This window comes from Hypanus sabinus, chromosome 3, assembly GCF_030144855.1.
Source record: "Hypanus sabinus isolate sHypSab1 chromosome 3, sHypSab1.hap1, whole genome shotgun sequence".
NCBI lineage: Eukaryota > Metazoa > Chordata > Chondrichthyes > Myliobatiformes > Dasyatidae > Hypanus > Hypanus sabinus.
The window spans coordinates 8,486,589-8,505,470 of record NC_082708.1 but is presented as its reverse complement, the minus strand read 5'-3'; the positions used below and the strand labels follow the sequence as shown (position 1 = coordinate 8,505,470).

At 47.0% G+C, this 18,882-nt stretch overlaps 1 protein-coding gene across 6 annotated transcripts in view; it reads left to right on the top strand.

Annotated features, from left to right (window-relative positions):
- The window catches only part of gdpd5b (glycerophosphodiester phosphodiesterase domain containing 5b), a 272,763-nt gene that overhangs the window by 45,747 nt on the left and 208,134 nt on the right, over positions 1 to 18,882 (top strand). The window lies entirely within an intron of this gene.

Sequence of the window (18,882 nt, the reverse complement as noted above, 5' to 3'; positions counted from 1 at the left end):
AGAGTAATCTTAGTAAACACAATGTACGAGTATTGAGTGTGGCTCAACATAAGACAACCTTATATGCATAGACTGATTGTATGTACGCACATAAATTGCTGGGTGAATCATTCCATTGGGTGATTAAGTCAGCTCAGCACATCACTGAGACTCAACTCCTGGACCTGGAGACAATCTACAATTCTCGATGCCTACAGCATGCTCCCGGACACAGTCTGTTCAATCTCTTACCATTGGAAGCATACGGTGAAATGTGCTGTTTGCATTAGCGACCACCTCAGTCCAAGGGATGTGCAGGGGGCAGCCCGCAAGTGTCAACAGCACTTCTGGTGCCAACATCGCATGCCCACAACTTGCTAAACCTAACCCTAACTGTATGCTTTTGGAATGTGGCTGGAGGAAATCCAAGGGTTCATGGGGAAAATGTAGAAACTCATTAGAGGCAGCAGCAGAAATTGAACGCTGATCGTTGGTGCTACAGAGTGCTGTGCTAACCTCTGTGTAGCTGCTGCACTATCGTGCTGTCCCAGTTAGAAAGGCTCGCTAATGCTAACCGCAAGTCTTTGGAAAGTGGGAGGAAATTGGAGCACCAGGTGGTTACGAGGGGAGAGTGTACAAATGCCTCCCAGGCAGTGCCGAGAATTGAACCCAGTTCCTGAAGCTGGTACAAACTGCATCTACTGTGCATCGGGGGCAGAGTGAGTGAATGGCTGTGGGCTGCTGAGCGGGGTTTTATGTTTAATGTGTTTTGACTGGTGGAACTGAGACCACAGGTTGAGTGGGGTCTTGGCAGCTCAACTGAGCAACTCTCCTGGGCCACTGACCAAGCTGGGAAAGGGGCTCTGGTGCTGAATGAGTTTTTGTTTGAAGAGCTTCCTCTGGGACACAGTGGTCCTGGTTAACCTGGTTAACCTTCAGTTGCTGTATCTTAGTCAGCTGGAGTCAAGCCATCCTGTCCCCGTTTACTCCCCACCCACATGGACCACAACAGGTCTAGGTGTGTAGCTCCTTGTGTTCCCTGGGTCACCGCTGTGACCACATCCCAGAGACATCGTGACGAGAGCAAGTCCTTGACTCATTGAGGATTAGGTTTATTTAACGTCACACATACATTGAAATATGCAGTGAAATGTGTCGATTTGAGTCAATGATTGGGACAGTCCGAGGATTGCGCCTGTGAGTGCCACCGGGCTTCTGGCGCCGACATGGCACACCCACAGCTCACTAACACTAACACGCACTTCGTTGGAATGTGGGAGGAAATCTGAGCACCTAGAGGAAACCCATGTGGTCCAGGAAAAATGTACAGACTCCTTACAGACAGCAGCAGGAATTGAACCTTGTTTGGTGACGCTGGCAATGTAAAACGCGCTAACTGCTGCACCACTGTACAGCCCTCTGTTGTTCTTTAATAAAGTGAGCTTGATAAGCCACAGAGTAATACAGAACAGAAAGAGGCCATTCAGCCCAACTTGTCAATGCTGACTGCGGCTCCCACCATTTGCCCAAATCCCCTCTAAACCTCTTCTATCCATTTATTGACACTAATAACATTTAAAAGGCATTTGTATCTGTCTCAGGCAATACACACAAAATTCTGGGGGAACCCAGCAGGTCAGTCAGCATCTAGGGAAAAAAATACAGTCGACATTGCGGGCTGAAACCCTTCATCAGGACTGGAAAAGAAGGGGAAAGACACTGGGATAAGAGGGTTTGAGGGGGTTGGGGAAGGAGTACGTGCTGGTGGGTGACAGGTGAAACCAGGTGAGGGGGAAGGAGAGTGTGTGAGGGAGGGGAGGATGAATTAATGTACTGGGAGGTGATTGGTGGAAAAGGTAAAGGAATGAAGAAGGAGGAATCAGATAGGAGAGGGACCATGGGAGAAAGGGAAGGCGAAGTGGAGCCAGAGGCAGGTGTTTGACAGATGAGGAGAAGAGAGGGAAGTCAGAATGGAAAAAGGAGGGGGAGAAGTTACCAGAAATTAGAGAAATTAATGTTCATGCCATCAGCTTGGAGGCTACCCAGTTGAGGTGTTGTTCCTCCAACCTGAGAGCGGCAGTAGAGGTAACAGTGGACTGACATGTCGGGATGGGAACCAGAAGTCAATCTGAAATGAATGGCTACCTGGAAATCGTGCCGTTTGTGGCAGACGGAACAAAGGTGTTCAACTAATCTGTGATGGGTCTGACCGATGTAGAGGAGGCAGGATCTTGTCAGACACACAAGTGAAGCTTTGCCTCACCTGGAAGGACTGTTTGCAGCCCTGGTTAGTGGTGAGGGAGGAGAAGAACTGGCAAGTGTAGCATTTGCCCTGCTTGCAGGGATAAGTGCCAGGAGGGAGATTAGTATCTGTCTTGACCACTTTTACTGGCTGCTCGTTACAGAATATAGTAAGACTCTTGGCAGTGTGGAGGATCAGAGGGATCTTGGGGTGCGAGTCTATAGGACACTCAAAGCAGCTGCGCAGGTTGATTCTGTGGTTAAGAAGGTGTACTGTGTATTAGCCTTCATCCATCGTGGGATTGAGTTTAGGAGCCGAGAGGTAATGTTGCAGCTATATAGGACCCTTGACAGACCCCACTTGGAGTACTGTGCTCAGTTCTGGTCACCTCACTACAGGAAGGATGTGGAAGCCATAGAAAGGGCGCAGAGGAGATTTACAAGGATGTTGCCTGGATTGGGGAGCATGCCCCATGAGAATAGGTTGAGTGAACTCGGCCTTTTCTCCTTGGAGCGACAGAGGATGAGAGGTGACCTGATAGTGGTGTATAAGATGATGAGAGGCATTGATCATGTGGATAGTCAGAGGCTTTTTTCCCCAGGGCTGAAATGGTTGCCACAAGAGGGCACAGGTTTAAGGTGCTTGGGAGCAGGTACACAGGAGATGTCAAAGGTAAGTTTTTTTATGCAGAGAGTGGTGAGTGCATGGAATGGGCTGCCGGTAATGGTGGTGGAGGTGGATACGATAGGGTCTTTTAAGAGACTTTTAGATAGGTACGTAGAGCTTAGAAAAATAGAGGGCTATGGGTAACCCTAGTAATTTCTAAAGTAGGGACATGTTGGGCATAAATTTGTGGGCTGAAGGGCCTGTATTGTGCTGTAGGTTTTCTATGTTTCTATGTTTCTATGAAGAAATTGCCCTTCAGTTTCCTTTCAAATCTTTCACCTCTCACCTTAAACCTATGGCCTTGGGGTGGCATGATAGCATAACATTAATGTAATTGCTTTACATCGCCAATGATCTCTGATTGGGGTTCGATTCCTGCCACTGTCTGTAAACATTTTGTACATTCTCCCCATGATTGTGTGGGTTTCCTCCAGATGCTCCAGTTTCCTCTCACCGTTCCAAAGACGTACGGTTAGGGCATGCTATGTTGACACTGGAAGGGTGATGATGCTTGCAGGCTGCCCCAGCACATTCTCCATGGGGCAATGTGATAGTGTAGTGGTTAGCACAATGCTGTACAGTACAGGTGACCCGGGCTCAATTCTTGCCGCTGCCGGTAAGGAATTTGTACGTTCTCTCTGAGATCGCGTGGGTTTCCTCCGGGTGCTCCGGTTTCCTCCCACAGTCCAAAGATGTACCATTTGGTCGGTTAATTGGTCATTGTAAATTGTTCCATTATTAGGCCAGGGTTAAATCAGGGGATTGCTGGGTGGCATGGCTTGAAGGGACTGAAGACCCTGTTCCACGCTGTATCTCTATAAGTAAAATTCTTAGACTGTGTTGCTTGTTGATGCAAAACGAGGCATTTCATTGTATGTTTGTACATATGTGCAACCAGAGGTCATGGGTTAAGGGTGAAAGGTGAGAGGTTTAAGGGGAACATGAGGGTCTTCACTCAGAGGGTCATGAGAGTGTGGACTGAGCTGCCAACACAAGTGGTGCAAGGGAGCTTGATTTCAACGTTTAAGTGAAGTTTGGACAGGTACATGGATGGTAGAGATGTGGAGGGCTTTGGTCACAGTGCAGGTGAATGAGAGTAGGCAGTTTAAATGGTTCGGCATGGACCAGATGGGCCGAAGGGCCTGTTTCTATGACTGTATGCCAAAACATCTTCATATTTATATGAGTGTGTGTTATTACTATTGTGTTCTTTGTCTTTTGTGTTTATTTTGTCCTGCATCGGATCAATGATTATATTAAACAATCTTGAACCTACGTGTGACAAACGTAAGCTAATCTTTTAAATCTGGTCTTTTATTCTACATTCCCCAACCCTAAAGGAAAAGACTGTGTACATTCACCTATCTTTGCACCTCATGATTTTATACACCTCTTGAAGGTCTCACACACTTGAAGGAATCAAAGTCCAAACCCGCCCAACATCTCCTAACTCAGTCCCTTGAGTCCTGGCTGTATCCTGGAAAATCTTCTCTGCACTCTTTCTCGCCTTTCTGGTTACAGGGCGAACAAAACAGTACACAATACTCCAAGTGCTGTTTTGCCACAGCCTTGTGCTAAGGGGGAAGGGTGAGGTTACTCTCAGTAAGGCACTCTGTCAGCAGCTTGTCGAAACCTGATTGCAGCTTGTGTGATCCAACACTCTCTCCTGGGATGAAAGGAGGTGCCTGTATTACGATCCCTGTGCTCAGACAAAGGATACCATCTCTTGCACACGAGATTCTGCAGATGCTAGAAATCTGAGCAACACACACAAAATGCTGGGGGAGCTCAGCAGGCCAGGCAGCATCTGTGGACAAGAGTAAAGAGTTGACGTTTCGGGCAGAGTCTCTTTGGCAGGACTGGAAAAGAAGGAGGAAGAAGCCAAGATGATAAAAGGCATAGACAAAGTAAACAACCAGAGACTTTTCCCAGAGCTGAAATAGCTGGTGCAAGAGGGCATAGTTTTAAAGTGATGGAGCAAAGTATAGGTGGAGGGATTTCAATGGTAAATATTTTACACAGATGGTGGTGGGTGCGTGGTATGCACTGCCTGGCTGGATGGGGCACTTAAGAAACTCAGATCAGCACATGGATGAAAGAAAAATGGAGGGCTATGTAGGAGGGGAGGGTTAGATTGATCTTAGAGTAGGTTAAAAAGTTGGCACTGTAGAGTGGGCTGAATGGCCTGTACTGTGCTGTACTGATATTGTTCTAAAGGCAGTTTACCGCTGAAGCTTTCTGAGGAATGGGCAGTGTTAACCTGTGAGAAGGTGATGTCTTGCTGCACTGGTTCTGTCTGTGTGTTGGTGCTGGGAGTCTCCAGCTGCCACCCTCCATGGGCGTGAGTGATGCCAGTGATGATGGGTTGGCCTGCTGACTCCCAGGAGATGAGGGGGTGGCGAGGGTGAGGGAGTGAGGGAGAGGGGAAGGTGAGGGTCAGAGAGAGAGAGGGAGAGGCGAGGGTAGAGAGAGGGAGAGAGGAGGGTGAGGGTCAGAGTGGGGAGAGGGGAGGGTGATGGTAAGGGTCAGAGATAAGCAGGGGGGAGGTTTGGAGAGGGAGGGTTGGAGATCAGCCGAGGGAGAGGGGTAGGGGTTTTCAGATGGGAAGGGGGAAGAGCTTCAGGAAGGGAAGGAGTTTGGGAAGTCAAGTGAGAGCACAGGAGGGGAGTATGAGTGGGAGAGTGATGAATGAGGGAAGAGAGGGAAAGGCATGTCAGAGAGAGAGGGGAGGGTGGGTTACAGTGATGGAGAGGAACAGAAGTGATGGTTTCATACAGGGAGGGAGAGGAGTTGAGTGTGTACCAGGTAGTGAGAAAAGGGTGGGTTATAGAAGGAGAGGCAGAGAGAAGAGGGTGGCTTATAGAAGGAGAGGCAGAGAGGAGGGTGGCTTATAAGGAAGGAGAGGCAGAGAGAAGAGGGTGGGTTATAGAAGGAGAGGCAGAGAGAAGAGGGTGGCTTATAGAAGGAGAGGCAGAGAGGAGGGTGGCTTATAGGGAAGGAGAGGCAGAGAGAAGAGGGTGGGTTATAGGGAAGGAGAGGCAGAGAGAAGAGGGTGGGTTATAGGGAAGGAGAGGCAGAGAGAAGAGGGTGGGTTATAGGGAAGGAGAGGCAGAGAGAAGAGGGTGGCTTATAGAAGGAGAGGCAGAGAGGAGGGTGGCTTATAAGGAAGGAGAGGCAGAGAGAAGAGGGTGGGTTATAGGGAAGGAGAGGCAGAGAGAAGAGGGTGGCTTATAGGGAAGGAGAGGCAGAGACAAGAGGGTGGGTTATAGAAGGAGAGGCAGAGAGGAGGGTGGGTTATAGAAGGAGAGGCAGAGAGGAGGGTGGGTTATAGGGAAGGAGAGGCAGAGAGAAGAGGGTGGGTTATAGGGAAGGAGAGGCAGAGAGAAGAGGGTGGGTTATAGGGAAGGAGAGGCAGAGAGAAGAGGGTGGGTTATAGGGAAGGAGAGGCAGAGAGAAGAGGGTGGGTTATAGGGAAGGAGAGGCAGAGGGAAGAGGGTGGGTTATAGGGAAGGAGAGGCAGAGAGAAGAGGGTGGCTTATAGGGAAGGAGAGGCAGAGAGAAGAGGGTGGGTTATAGGGAAGGAAAGGCAGAGAGAAGAGGGTGGCTTATAGGGAAGGAGAGGCAGAGAGAAGAGGGTGGCTTATAGGGAAGGAGAGGCAGAGAGAAGAGGGTGGCTTGTAGGGAAGGAGAGGCAGAGAGAAGAGGGTGGGTTATAGAAGGAGAGGCAGAGAGAAGAGGGTGGGTTATAGGGAAGGAGAGGCAGAGAGAAGAGGGTGGGTTATAGGGAAGGAGAGGCAGAGAGAAGAGGGTGGCTTGTAGGGAAGGAGAGGCAGAGAGAAGAGGGTGGGTTATAGGGAAGGAGAGGCAGAGAGAAGAGGGTGGGTTATAGAAGGAGAGGCAGAGAGGAGGGTGGCTTATAGGGAAGGAGAGGCAGAGACAAGAGGGTGGGTTATAGAAGGAGAGGCAGAGAGGAGGGTGGGTTATAGGGAAGGAGAGGCAGAGAGAAGAGGGTGGGTTATAGAAGGAGAGGCAGAGAGAAGAGGGTGGGTTATAGGGAAGGAGAGGCAGAGAGAAGAGGGTGGCTTATAGAAGGAGAGGCAGAGAGAAGAGGGTGGGTTATAGGGAAGGTGAGGCAGAGACAAGAGGGTGGGTTATAGATGGAGAGGCAGAGAGAAGAGGGTGGCTTATAGGGAAGGAGAGGCAGAGAGGAGAGGGTGGGTTATAGGGAAGGAGAGGCAGAGAGAAGAGGGTGGCTTATAGGGAAGGAGAGGCAGAGAGAAGAGGGTGGCTTATAGGGAAGGAGAGGCAGAGAGAGAGGGTGGCTTATAGGGAAGGAGAGGCAGAGAGAAGAGGGTGGGTTAAGGGAAGGAGAGGCAGAGAGAAGAGGGTGGGTTAAGGGAAGGAGAGGCAGAGAGAAGAGATTGGGTTATAGAAGGAGAGGCAGAGAGGAGAAGGGTGGTCTCAGGAAAGGCGAGGGAGAGTGGAGGGTGGGTTTCATGCTGAGAGGAAGAGGAGTTGCAAGTGTACCAGGCAGAGAGGAAAGAGTGCAAAATAATTAGTCCACGATGTCAATGCTTCTATAGGACAGTTCTGACCAAGAGCCACATCTGTTTGCTTCTCCCTCACCCTCACCCTACACTGTCAAGTTCTGTGATGTAGTTGTTCTGAGTGATATGTGAGGGGCAGAGGTGGGGGAAATAGGCTGTGGAGTTCAGAAGAGAAGCTGTGTGAGTTCAGAAGAATGAGTGGGGAATCTCATTGAAATGTATCGAATACCAAAAGGCCTAGATAGAGTGGATGTAGAGATGATGTTTCCTGCAATGGGGGAGCCTAAATCCAGGGGGCACAAACTCAGAATAGAGTGATTTAGATTTAGAATAGAGATAAATAGAGATTTCTTTCACTAGAGGATGATAAATCTGAGGAATTCTTTGCCACAGGCAGCTGTGGGGTTCAGGACATTGTGTATATTTAAAGCAGAGGTTGACAGATTCTTGACTAGTTAGGATGTCAAAGAATACAAGGAAAACGGGGTTGAAAGGGAAAGTATATCAGCCCTAATGGGATGGTGGAGTGGATTCAATGGGCTGAATGGTCTAATCTGCTCCAAGGTCTTAGAAGACTGGGTCGCAGTCATTAGTTCAGGTCTGGAAGCCAGTGAAGGCTGAGCCAAGCCTCGCTCCTCAACCACTAGTACAGACAGTCAATCATTGACTTCCTGGGCATCTGGGAGGGTAGATGAGTGGCTTCAGTCGATCAACTGACTGAGTTTCCCTTTCTACAATAACTTAGGAGGTTTAAAAAAAACAGAACAAGGTCAGATTTGTCAGTCAGCATGGAGTCGTGTTTGTTGCCTCAATGTCAGTGCTGACTCTGTTAATTATTATAATTGTCTCACAGTCACAAGGTTCTCTGCTGTTTTCTTTATCTGCCTTCATCGGAGAGTGCTGATTTGTATTTCAGCTCCATGACTCAGTGACAGCAATTCATCCTCCCCTCCTCTCTACTCATTCACCCTCTCCCTCCCAGCAATTCCACCTCTCTGTCTCTTTCCCCTCTCCCCTCCTCTTCCTCCAACTCTCCAACTGTACTCTCCTCCCCTCCTGTATACTCCTCCTCTAATCACCTCCTCTTCTCCCCTCCTCTTTTCCTCTCCTCTTCTCCCCTCCTCTTCCCCCCCTCTACCTCCTCCTCTCCCCCCTCCTGTACTCTCCCCTGTACTCTGTTCCTCTTCTCCCTTCCTCTTCCCCGCTCTTCTCCTCTCCTCTTTTCCCCTCCCCCTCCTCTAATCACCTCCTCTTCTCCCTCCTCTTTTCCTCTCTTCCCCTCCTCTACCTCCTCCTCTTCTCCCCTCCTGTACTCTCCTCCTCTACTCCCCTCCTCTCCCCCTCTTGTACTCTCCCCTGTACTCTGCTCCTCTTCTCCCCTCCTCTTCCCCTCCTCTTCCCCTCCTGTACTCTCCCCTGTACTCTTCTCCCCTCCTCTTCCCCTCCTCTTCCCCTCCTCTTCCCCTCCTCTTCCCCCTCATCTTCTCCCCTCCTCTTTTCCCCTCCTTCTTCTCTACTCCCCTCATTTTCTCCCCTCCTGTACTCTCCTCCTCTAATCCCTCCTCTTCTCCCCTCCTCTACTCTCCTCCTGTTCCCCCTCCTCTTCGCCCTTCCTCTTCCCTCTACCCACCAATGCCCCTCCCCTTAGGGAGTTGTTGGTGTCGGATGTACGGTGACGCTTGTGGGCTGTCCCAAGTACATCCTCGGACTGTGTTGGTCGTTGACACAGACGACACAATTCACTGTATGTTTCAATGTAATATGACAAATAAAGCTAATCTTTAACGTTATAATCTGTTGTTGCACCTCACCTACCTCAATCACTTCCTTTGGCAGCTGATTTCATAGATTCCACCCTTTGTGTAAAAAAGCACGTTGCTTCTCAATTCTTCTTAAATCTCTTTCATCTCACCCTTTTGTTGTTGATTTCCTCCATCTCTGGCCGCTTTTTTTTGTTGCTATTTTGGACAATTTTGATCAGAGCTGCCTGCAGATAGTGAATGACACAGAGGTAGATTGAACAGAACTGAATAAGTCTGGACTCTTTCAATTTTGTGTTTTATATTCTGCGTTTTTTGCCGTTTGCGCAATGTTTTGTTTGTTGGGGGAGGGTTTTTCTTTGAAGAGATTCCATGATTTTCTTTGTTTTGTGACTGTCTGTGGGGAAGACAAATCTCAGGGTTGTGTACTGATACATTCTTTGATATTAAATGTACTTCGAATCTCGGGGGTAAAAGTCTGATGAATTCACCCTATCTATGCCCCTCATGATTTTATATATCTCTGCAAGGTCACCTCTCAACTGCCTGTGCTCCAAGGAATAAAACTCATTTTGTGTCCGTCCCGTCAACTCTCTGGATTGACAACTCATTTAATCCAACCCAACCCCTTAGAACAAATCGGCTGTTAATTGTCCCCGTGCTGACACCTTGCCTTATGTTGATCGCTATTTAAAGTTTGTGAGAAATTCAACTTGCCTTTTCGTGTCACATTGTTAGATTTAAAGGGTCTTAGTTCTCTGAAGGAGGCCACTTTTTCCCAGCAGAGCTTAAATTTAGGTTTGGCAAATCCAGCCTGACTTCCTGGGGTGCCGAGGCTTTGTTGCCCGCTTGAATTTTCACAGTACTTCGTGTGTGGTAGATCAGAGAGGACCAGATCCATAATTTCTTGAGGGTGATATCACAGGTTATAAAGAGAGTTTTTGGCCTTCATAAATTCATGTATTTACAGGAGTTGGGATGTTAGGTTGGAGTTGTGTAAGACATTGGTGAGGCCTAATTCGGAGTATAGTGTACAGTTTTGGTCACCTACTTAAAGGAAAGGTGTCGATAAGATTGAAAGAGTGCAGAGAAAATTTAACCATATAACCATATAACAATCACAGCATGGAAACAGGCCATCTTGGCCCTCCTAGTCCGTGCCGAACCCTTAATCTCACCTAGTCCCACCTACCCGCACTCAGCCCATAACCCTCCACTCCTTTCCTGTCCATATACCTATCCAATTTTACCTTAAATGACACAACTGAACTGGCCTCTACTACTTCTACAGGAAGCTCATTCCACACAGCTATCACTCTTTGAGTAAAGAAATACCCCCTCGTGTTTCCCTTAAACTTCTGCCCCTAACTCTCAAATCATGTCCTCTAGTTTGGATCTCCCCCTACTCTCAATGGAAACAGCCTGTTCACGTCAACTCTATCTATCCCTCTCAAAATTTTAAATACCTCGATCAAATCCCCCCTCAACCTTCTACGCTCCAATGAATAGAGACCTAACTCGTTCAACCTTTCTCTGTAACTTAATTGCTGAAACCCAGGTAACATCCTAGTAAATCGTCTCTGCACTCTCTCTAATTTATTGATATCTTTCCTATAATTCGGTGACCAGAACTGCACACAATATTCCAAATTTGGCCTTACCAATGCCTTGTACAACTTTAGCATTACATCCCAACTTCTGTACTCAATGCTTTGATTTATAAAGGCCAGCGTTCCAAAAGCTCTCTTCACCACCCTATCTACATGAGACTCCACTTTCAGGGAACTATGCACAGTTATTCCTAGATCTCTCTATTCCTCTGAATTCCTCAATGCCCTACCATTTACCTTGTAAGTTCTATTTGGATTATTCCTGCCAAAATGTAGAACCTCACACTTCTCAGCATTAAACTCCATCTGCCAACGTTCAGCCCATTCTTCTAACCAGCATAAATCTCCCTGCAAGCTTTGAAAATCCACCTCATTATCCACAACACCTCCTACCTTAGTATCATCGGCATACTTACTAATCCAATTTACCACCCCATCATCCAGATCATTTATGTATATTACAAACAACATTGGGCCCAAAACAGATCCCTGAGGCACCCCGCTAGTCACCGGCCTCCATCCCGATAAACAATTATCCACCACTACTCTCTGGCATCTCCCATCTAGCCACTGTTGAATCCATTTTATTACTCCAGCATTAATACCTAACGACTGAACCTTCTTAACTAACCTTCCATGTGGAACTTTGTCAAAGGCTTTGCTGAAGTCCATATAGACTACATCCACTGCCTTACCCTTGTCAACATTCCTCATAACTTCTTCAAAAAATTCAATAAGGTTTGTCAAACATGACCTTCCACGCACAAATCCATGCTGGCTACTTCTAATCAGATCCCGTCTATCCAGATAATTATAAATACTATCTCTAAGAATACTTTCCATTAATTTACCCACCACTGATGTCAAACTGACAGGTCTATAATTGCTAGGCTTCCTTCTAGAACCCTTTTTAAACAATGGAACCACATGAGCAATACGCCAATCCTCCGGCACAATCCCCGTTTCTAATGACATATTAAAGATCTCCATCAGAGCTCCTGCTATTTCTACACAAACTTCCCTCAAGGTCCTGGGGAATATCCTGTCAGGACCCGGAGATTTATCCACTTTTAAATTTCTTAAAAGCGCCAGTACCTCCACCTCTTTAATTGTCATAGGTTCCATAACTTCCTTACTTGTTTCCCACACCTTAGACAATTCAATATCCTTCTCCTTAGTGAATACCGAAGAGAAGAAATCATTCAAAATCTCTCCCATCTCCTTCGGTTCCACACATAGCTGACCACTCTGATTCTCTAAGGGGCCAATTTTATCCCTCTCTATCCTCTTGCTTTTAATATAACTGTAGAAACCTTTCAGATTTACTTTCACCTTATTTGCCAAACCAACCTCGTATCTTCTTTTAGCTTTTCTAATCTCTTTCTTAAGATTCCTTTTACATTCTTTATATTCCTCGAGCAATTCCTTTACTCCATGCTGCCTATATCTATTGTAGACATCCCTCTTTTTCTGAACCAAATTTCTAATATCCCTTGAAAACCATGGTGCTCTCAAACCTTTAACCTTTCCTTTCACCCTAACAGGAACATAAAGATTCTGTACCCTCATAATTTCACCCTTAAATGACCTCCATTTCTCTATTACATCCTTCCCATAAAACAACTTGACCCAATCCACTCTCTCTAAATCCCTTCGCATCCCCTCAAAGTTAGCCTTTCTCCAATCAAAAATCTCAACTCTAGGTCCAGTCCTGTCCTGTCCTCCATAATTAAGTTGAAGCTAGTGCTATTGTGATCACTGGACCCGAAGTGCTCCCCAACACATACATCTGTCAGCTGACCTATCGCATTCCCTAACAGGAGATCCAACACTGCCCCATCTCTAGTCGGTACTTCTATGTATTGTTGCAAAAAACTACCCTGCACACATTTCACAAACTCTAAACCATCCAGCCCTTTTACAGAATGAGCTTCCCAGTCTACATGTGGAAAATTAAGATCTCCCACAATCACCACCTTGTGTTTACTACAAATATCTGCTATCTCCTTACACATTTGCTCTTCCAACTCACGCGCCCCATTAGGTGGCCTATAATACACTCCTATCAGTGTTACTGCACCTTTCCCATTCTTCAATTCCACCCAAATGGTCTCCCAAGAGGAGCTCTCTAATCTATCCTTCCAAAGCACCGCCATAAGATTTTCTCGGACAAGCAATGCAACACCTCCTCCTCTGGCCCCTCCTACTCTATCACACCTGAAGCAACTAAATCCAGGAATATTTAGTTGCCAATCACACCCTTCCTGCAACCATGTTTCACTAATAGCTATAACATCATAATTCCAGGTAGCAATCCACGCTTTAAGCTCATCCACCTTTCTTACAATGCTCCTAGCATTAAAATAGATACATTTAAGATACTCTCCATCTCCTCCTCTCTTTCCATCCCTAACAATGCATTCAAATTTATTATCCTTTTCTTTCTTCTCCCCTACATCTTCGGGCTGAGCGCATCCCTTCTCCATCACCTGCCTTTCCTCCCTCACACACTGTCTATTTACTTGCTCCACTGGTGAACTAACCTCCTCTCCCATAGTCTCCTCAAATAGTCTCCCGCCCCCCCATCTTATTAGTTTAAAGTCCGCCCTGTAGCCCTAGCAAACCTCCCCGCTAGGATATTGGTACCCCCAAGATTCAAGTGTAACCCGTCCTTCTTGAACAGGTCACTCCTGCCCCAGAAGAGGTCCCAATGATCCAGAAACTTGAATCCCTGCCCCCTGCTCCAATCCCACAGCCACGCATTCATCCTCGACCTAATTCTATTCCTACTCTCACTGTCGCGTGGCACAGGCAGTAATCCCGAGATTACTACCTTTGTGGTCCTTCTTCTTAACTGCCTTCCTAACTCCCTATACTCTCGTTTCAGGACCTCTTCCCCTTTCCTTCCTATGTCATTGGTACCTACATGTACCACGACCTCTGGCTCTTCACCCTCTCACTTCAGGATATCTTGGACGCGATCAGAAACGTCCCGAACCCTGGCACCAGGGAGGCAAATTACCATCCGGGACTCCTGGTCACCTCCACAGAAATGCCTGTCTGAGCCCCTGACTATTGAGTCCCCTATTACTATGGACCTCTTTCTTCTAACCCTACCCTTCTGAGCTACAGGGCCATCCTCTGTGCCGGAGGCTCGGCCACTGTCACTCCCACCAGGTAGGCTGTCCCCCCCAACAGTACTCAAACATGAGTACTTATTGTCAAGGGGTACAGCCACTGGGGTACTCTCTAGTACCTGCCTCTTCCCCTTCCTGACTGTAACCAGTGCCTCCCGTGGTCCCGGAGTGACCACCTGCCTGTAACTCCTCTCTATCACCTCCTCACTCTCCCTGACCAGGCGAAGGTCATCGAGCTGCAGCTCCAGTTCCCTAACTCGGTCCCTCAGGAGCTGCAGTTCGGCGCACCTGGCGCAGATGTGGACGTCCGGGAGGCTCGGAGTCTCCAGGATCTCCCACATCCGACACCGAGAACAACAAGCTGCCCTCACACTCATACCTCCCAAATAACTGAAAATACAAGAACTAAAAGATAAGCCTACTGTGCCCTCTTCCGCCTAAGCCCTCTGAGCCCAAGCCCTACACTCTGCGCCCGGCTCACTCCACTGCCCGCAAACGAAGCTGCCCGCTTCTTAAGGCGGCGTTCTATATATATCTTCCCTCCTTCCCGGGCCTCCTTCACGCGCCTGCGCAGTCCCGCCTCTCAGAACTCCGATCTGAGAAGCAATTGGACAATTTGAAAATGGCCGCCGCCGCACTTCCTCTCAAGCCTCGCTGTCCTCTTCCAAAAGGAAGTTGCCAGAAGTTGAGGAGCTGAGTTCTAGGGAAAGGCTGAATAAATTAGGACTTCATTCCCTGGAGCATATCTGCGCCCACCAATGCATCCAGAATCCAAATCGTAGAACACTTCAGCATAGAAACAGGCCCTTTGGCCCATCTAGTCTGTGCCGAACCATTAACCAGCAATTAATCTACTCTTTTATATATCCGAAGAAATGTTTGATATCCTCTTTTTCAATACTGAGAGCATCCTGAGCAGCTGCATCACTGCCTGGTTCGGGAATTGCACCGTCTCGGATCACAAGACTCTGTAAGCGGATAGTGAGGTCAGCTGAGAAGATCATCAGGGTCTCTCTTCCTGCCATTACGGACATTTACACCACACACTGCACCCGCAAAGCTAAAAGCATTGTGAAGGACCCCATGCACCCCTCATACAAACTCTTCTCCCTCCTGCCATCTGGCAAAAAGTACCGAAGCATTCAGGCTCTCACGATCAGACTATGTAACAGTTTCTTCCCCCAAGCCATCAGACTCCTCAATACCCAGAGTCTAGACTGACATCTACATCATTTATTATTATATTGAAATTTGTCCTCTACTGTGCCTATTATCTTGTTTATTATTTATTTATTAATTATTGTACTGCCCTGCACGGTTTTGTGCACTTTATGTAGTCCTGTGTAGGTCTGTAGTCTAGTGTAGTTTTTGTGTTGTTTTACGTAGTTTAGTGTAGCTTTGAGTTGTCTCATATAGTCTGGTGTAGTTTTGTGTTGTTTCATGTAGCACCAGGGTCCTGGAGGAACGTTGTTTCATTTTTACTGTGTACTGTACCAGCAGGTTATAGTCGAAATGACAATAAAAAGCGACTTGGCTTGATTTGGCTAGCTTAGCTTCAGAATCCTGTTTCCATCCAAGGGGGTCAGTGTGAACATGGTGGAGGATTACAAATACCTGGGGATACGAATTGACGATAAACTGGACTGGTCAAAGAACACAAAGGCTGTCTACAAGAAGGGTCAGAGCCATCTCTACTTCCTGAGGAGACTGAGGTCCTTTAACATCTGCCAGATGATGCTGAAGATGTTCTACGAGGCTGTGGTGGCCAGTGCTATCATGTTTGCTGTTGTGTGCTGGGGCAGCAGGCTGAGGGTAGCAGACACCAACAGAATCAACAAACTCATTCGTAAGGCCAGTGATGTTGTGGGGGTGGAACTGGACTCTGACGGTGGTGTCTGAAAAGAGGATGCTGTCCAAGTTGCATGCCATCTTGGACAATGACTCCCATCCACTCCATAATGTACTGGTTAGGCACAAGAGTACGTTCAGCCAGAGACTCATTCCACTGAGATGTAACACTGAGCGTCATCAGAAGTCATTCCTACCTGTGGCCATCAAACTTTACAACTCCTCCCCTGGAGTGTCAAACACCCTGAGCCAATAGGCGGGTCCTGGACTTATTCCCACTTGGCATGATTAACTTGTTATTATTTATTTATTTATGGTTTTATATTGCTATATTTCTACACTATTCTTGGTTGGTGCGGCTGTAACGAAATCCAATTTCCCTCGGGATCAATAAAGTATGTCTGTCTGTCTGTAATATCACTGGCATTCGGCAGGTCATGAAATTTATTGTTATGCAGCAGCAATACATAATTTAAAAAAAATATATGACAGTGGGAAATATATATTAGAACTAAATTAAGGTATCATTTTGCAAGAAAAAGAAGCTCCATGCTTCTCCTTTGGACTTTACCTCTCTCACCTTCAAAATGTGCTCTCTGTTATTAGACATTTCAACCCTGGGGCAAAAAATACTGTTTGTCTACTCTGTTTTATAATCTTATAAACCTTTATCAGATCTCCCCTCAGGCTCCACCGCTCCAAAGAAAGCAGCCTAAATTTGTCCAACCTCTCATTATAGCAAATGCTCTCTAATCCAGGCAGCGTCCTAGTAAACCTCCATTGTAACTTCTTCAAAGCCCCGGTATCCTTCCTCTAACGGGGGAAACCAGAATAGGATGCATTATTGTGGTTGGGTCCCAACTAGCTTTATACATCTGTGGCATAAGAACACAGGGGAGGTGTTGTGGATTCTGAAAGTGTCTGTAAAAACGGAATCATTTACTGACTTTGCAAACAACTTTGGGGAAAAATGTGACAAAGTCACATCGACATGACATGATGGCACTTAAACAAAAATACTGGTGAGAGGGACTGCTGCGATAATGAGATGTTAAACAGCCTGCTTCTTGTTGCTGTGAACTCTCCGTCATTTTTAGCAGCTTGCATTGCTGAGATTCGAGTTTAATTTTGGGACTGTGTTAATAGTAAAATAATTGGTTTATTATTGTCGCATGTTCCGAGGTGCAGTGAAAATCGAGGGCAGCATGGTAGCATAGCGGTTAGCGTAATGCTTTTTAGCGCCAGCAATCACCGTTTGGGGTTCAATTACCAACACCTCGAAGAAGGCACGAGTTTCAAAGAAGGCACGAGAGCAGCCATATTTCATTATGAGTTTGAGGAGATTTGGTAAGTCACCAAAGACACTCGCAAATTTCTACGGATGTACCATAGAGAGCATTCTGTCTGTCTGCAACGCCGTCTGGTATGGGGGTGGCAGGTGGGGCTACTGCACAGGATCAAAATAAGCTGCAGCAAGTTGTGAACTTAGTCGCTCTGTCATGAGCACTAGCTGCCCCATAATCCAGGACCTCCACGGAGTGATGCCTCAAATAGGTGACATCCATCATTAAGGACCCCCGTCACCCCAGACATGCCCTCTTCTCATCACTCCCGTGAGGGAGGAGGTACAGGAGCCTGAAGGCACACACTCAGTGTTTTAGGAACAGCTTCTTTCCCTCTGCCATCAGATTTTTGAATGGACATTGAACCTATCAACACTTAAATCTCTTCTTTTTCTCTACTTATTTAATTTACTTATTCAATTCCTGCCCCTCTCTGTAAGGAACTTGTACAGTTACATTGCGACTGTGTGTTTTCTCCGGGTGCTCTGGTTTCCTCCCACAGTCCAAAGCTGTATAGGTCAGGGTTAGTAAATTGTGGACTGGTTTTTGATGTTGTGGTGTTTGGCCATCTGGCCCGTCGAGTCTGCTCTACCATTCAATCATGGCTGATCCTTTTTTTTTCTCCTCCTCAACCCCAGTTCCTGGCTTTCTCCCTGTAACCTTTGATGCCGTGTCCAATCAAGAACCTATCAATCTCTGCCTTAAACACACCAATGACCTGGCCTCCACAGCTGCATGTGGCAACAAATTCCACAAATTCACCACCCTTTGGCTAAAGTTTCTCTGCATTTCTGTTTGAAAAGGCACCCCTCTATTTTGAGGCCGTGCCCTCTTGTCCTAGACTCTCCCACTCACCACGAGAGACATACTTTCCACATCTACTCTGCCTGGGCCTTTCAACATTCTAAAGGTTTCAGTGAGATCCCCCCACATCCTTCTGAATTCCAGTGAGTACAGACCCAGATCCATCAAACGTTCCTCATATGATAACCCTTGGGCAATTAGTTTGCAAACATTTATTCACCAGTCGAGGTGACATTCTCAGTGCGTAGTTGCTGGTGTTTTTCTCTGGGAGTGCTCACATTTATATAGCTCCCCCCCCACCCCCATTCACTTGGATCTGATTGGCTACCCCTTCAATTGACCTTTGAATTCTTGCATTTCTTTGGCTCTTAGGCCTTCGTAGATGGCATATTTCACATATTTTATATTTCAATATGTTTGTTTATGGAGTTATCAGAAGAAAACCACACTGTCCATTAACACGGAACAGACCGTATACAAGACTGGAGTTCTCTTCTCTGACCTGTCAGAGGACTTTCAAATTATTAACACAAGAGATTCTACAGATGCTGGAAATCTTGAGCAACACACACAAAATGCTGGAGGAACTCAGCAAGTCAGGCAGCATCTATGGAGAGGAATTAACAGTTGATGTTCAGGGCCAAGACCCTTCCTCAGGACTGGAAAGGAAGGGAGAAGAAGCCAGATTCCGAAGATGGGGAGGGGAAGGAATACAACCTGGCAGGTGATAGATGAGACCAGCCGAGGGGGAAACTAGGTGGGTGGGGGAGTGGGATTGAATTAATCTAGGAGGTTTTTTTTTAGCGTGTGCAGCTCGTTCTCGTCTGGGGGAGCAGCCTTCAGCCCCGCCAAACTGGGTAATCAGCTGGTGTGGATGCTGTGTGATGTCCCCGCCTCACCCGAAAACAGACAGTACACCATATGCGATTAAATGAGTACAATTTAT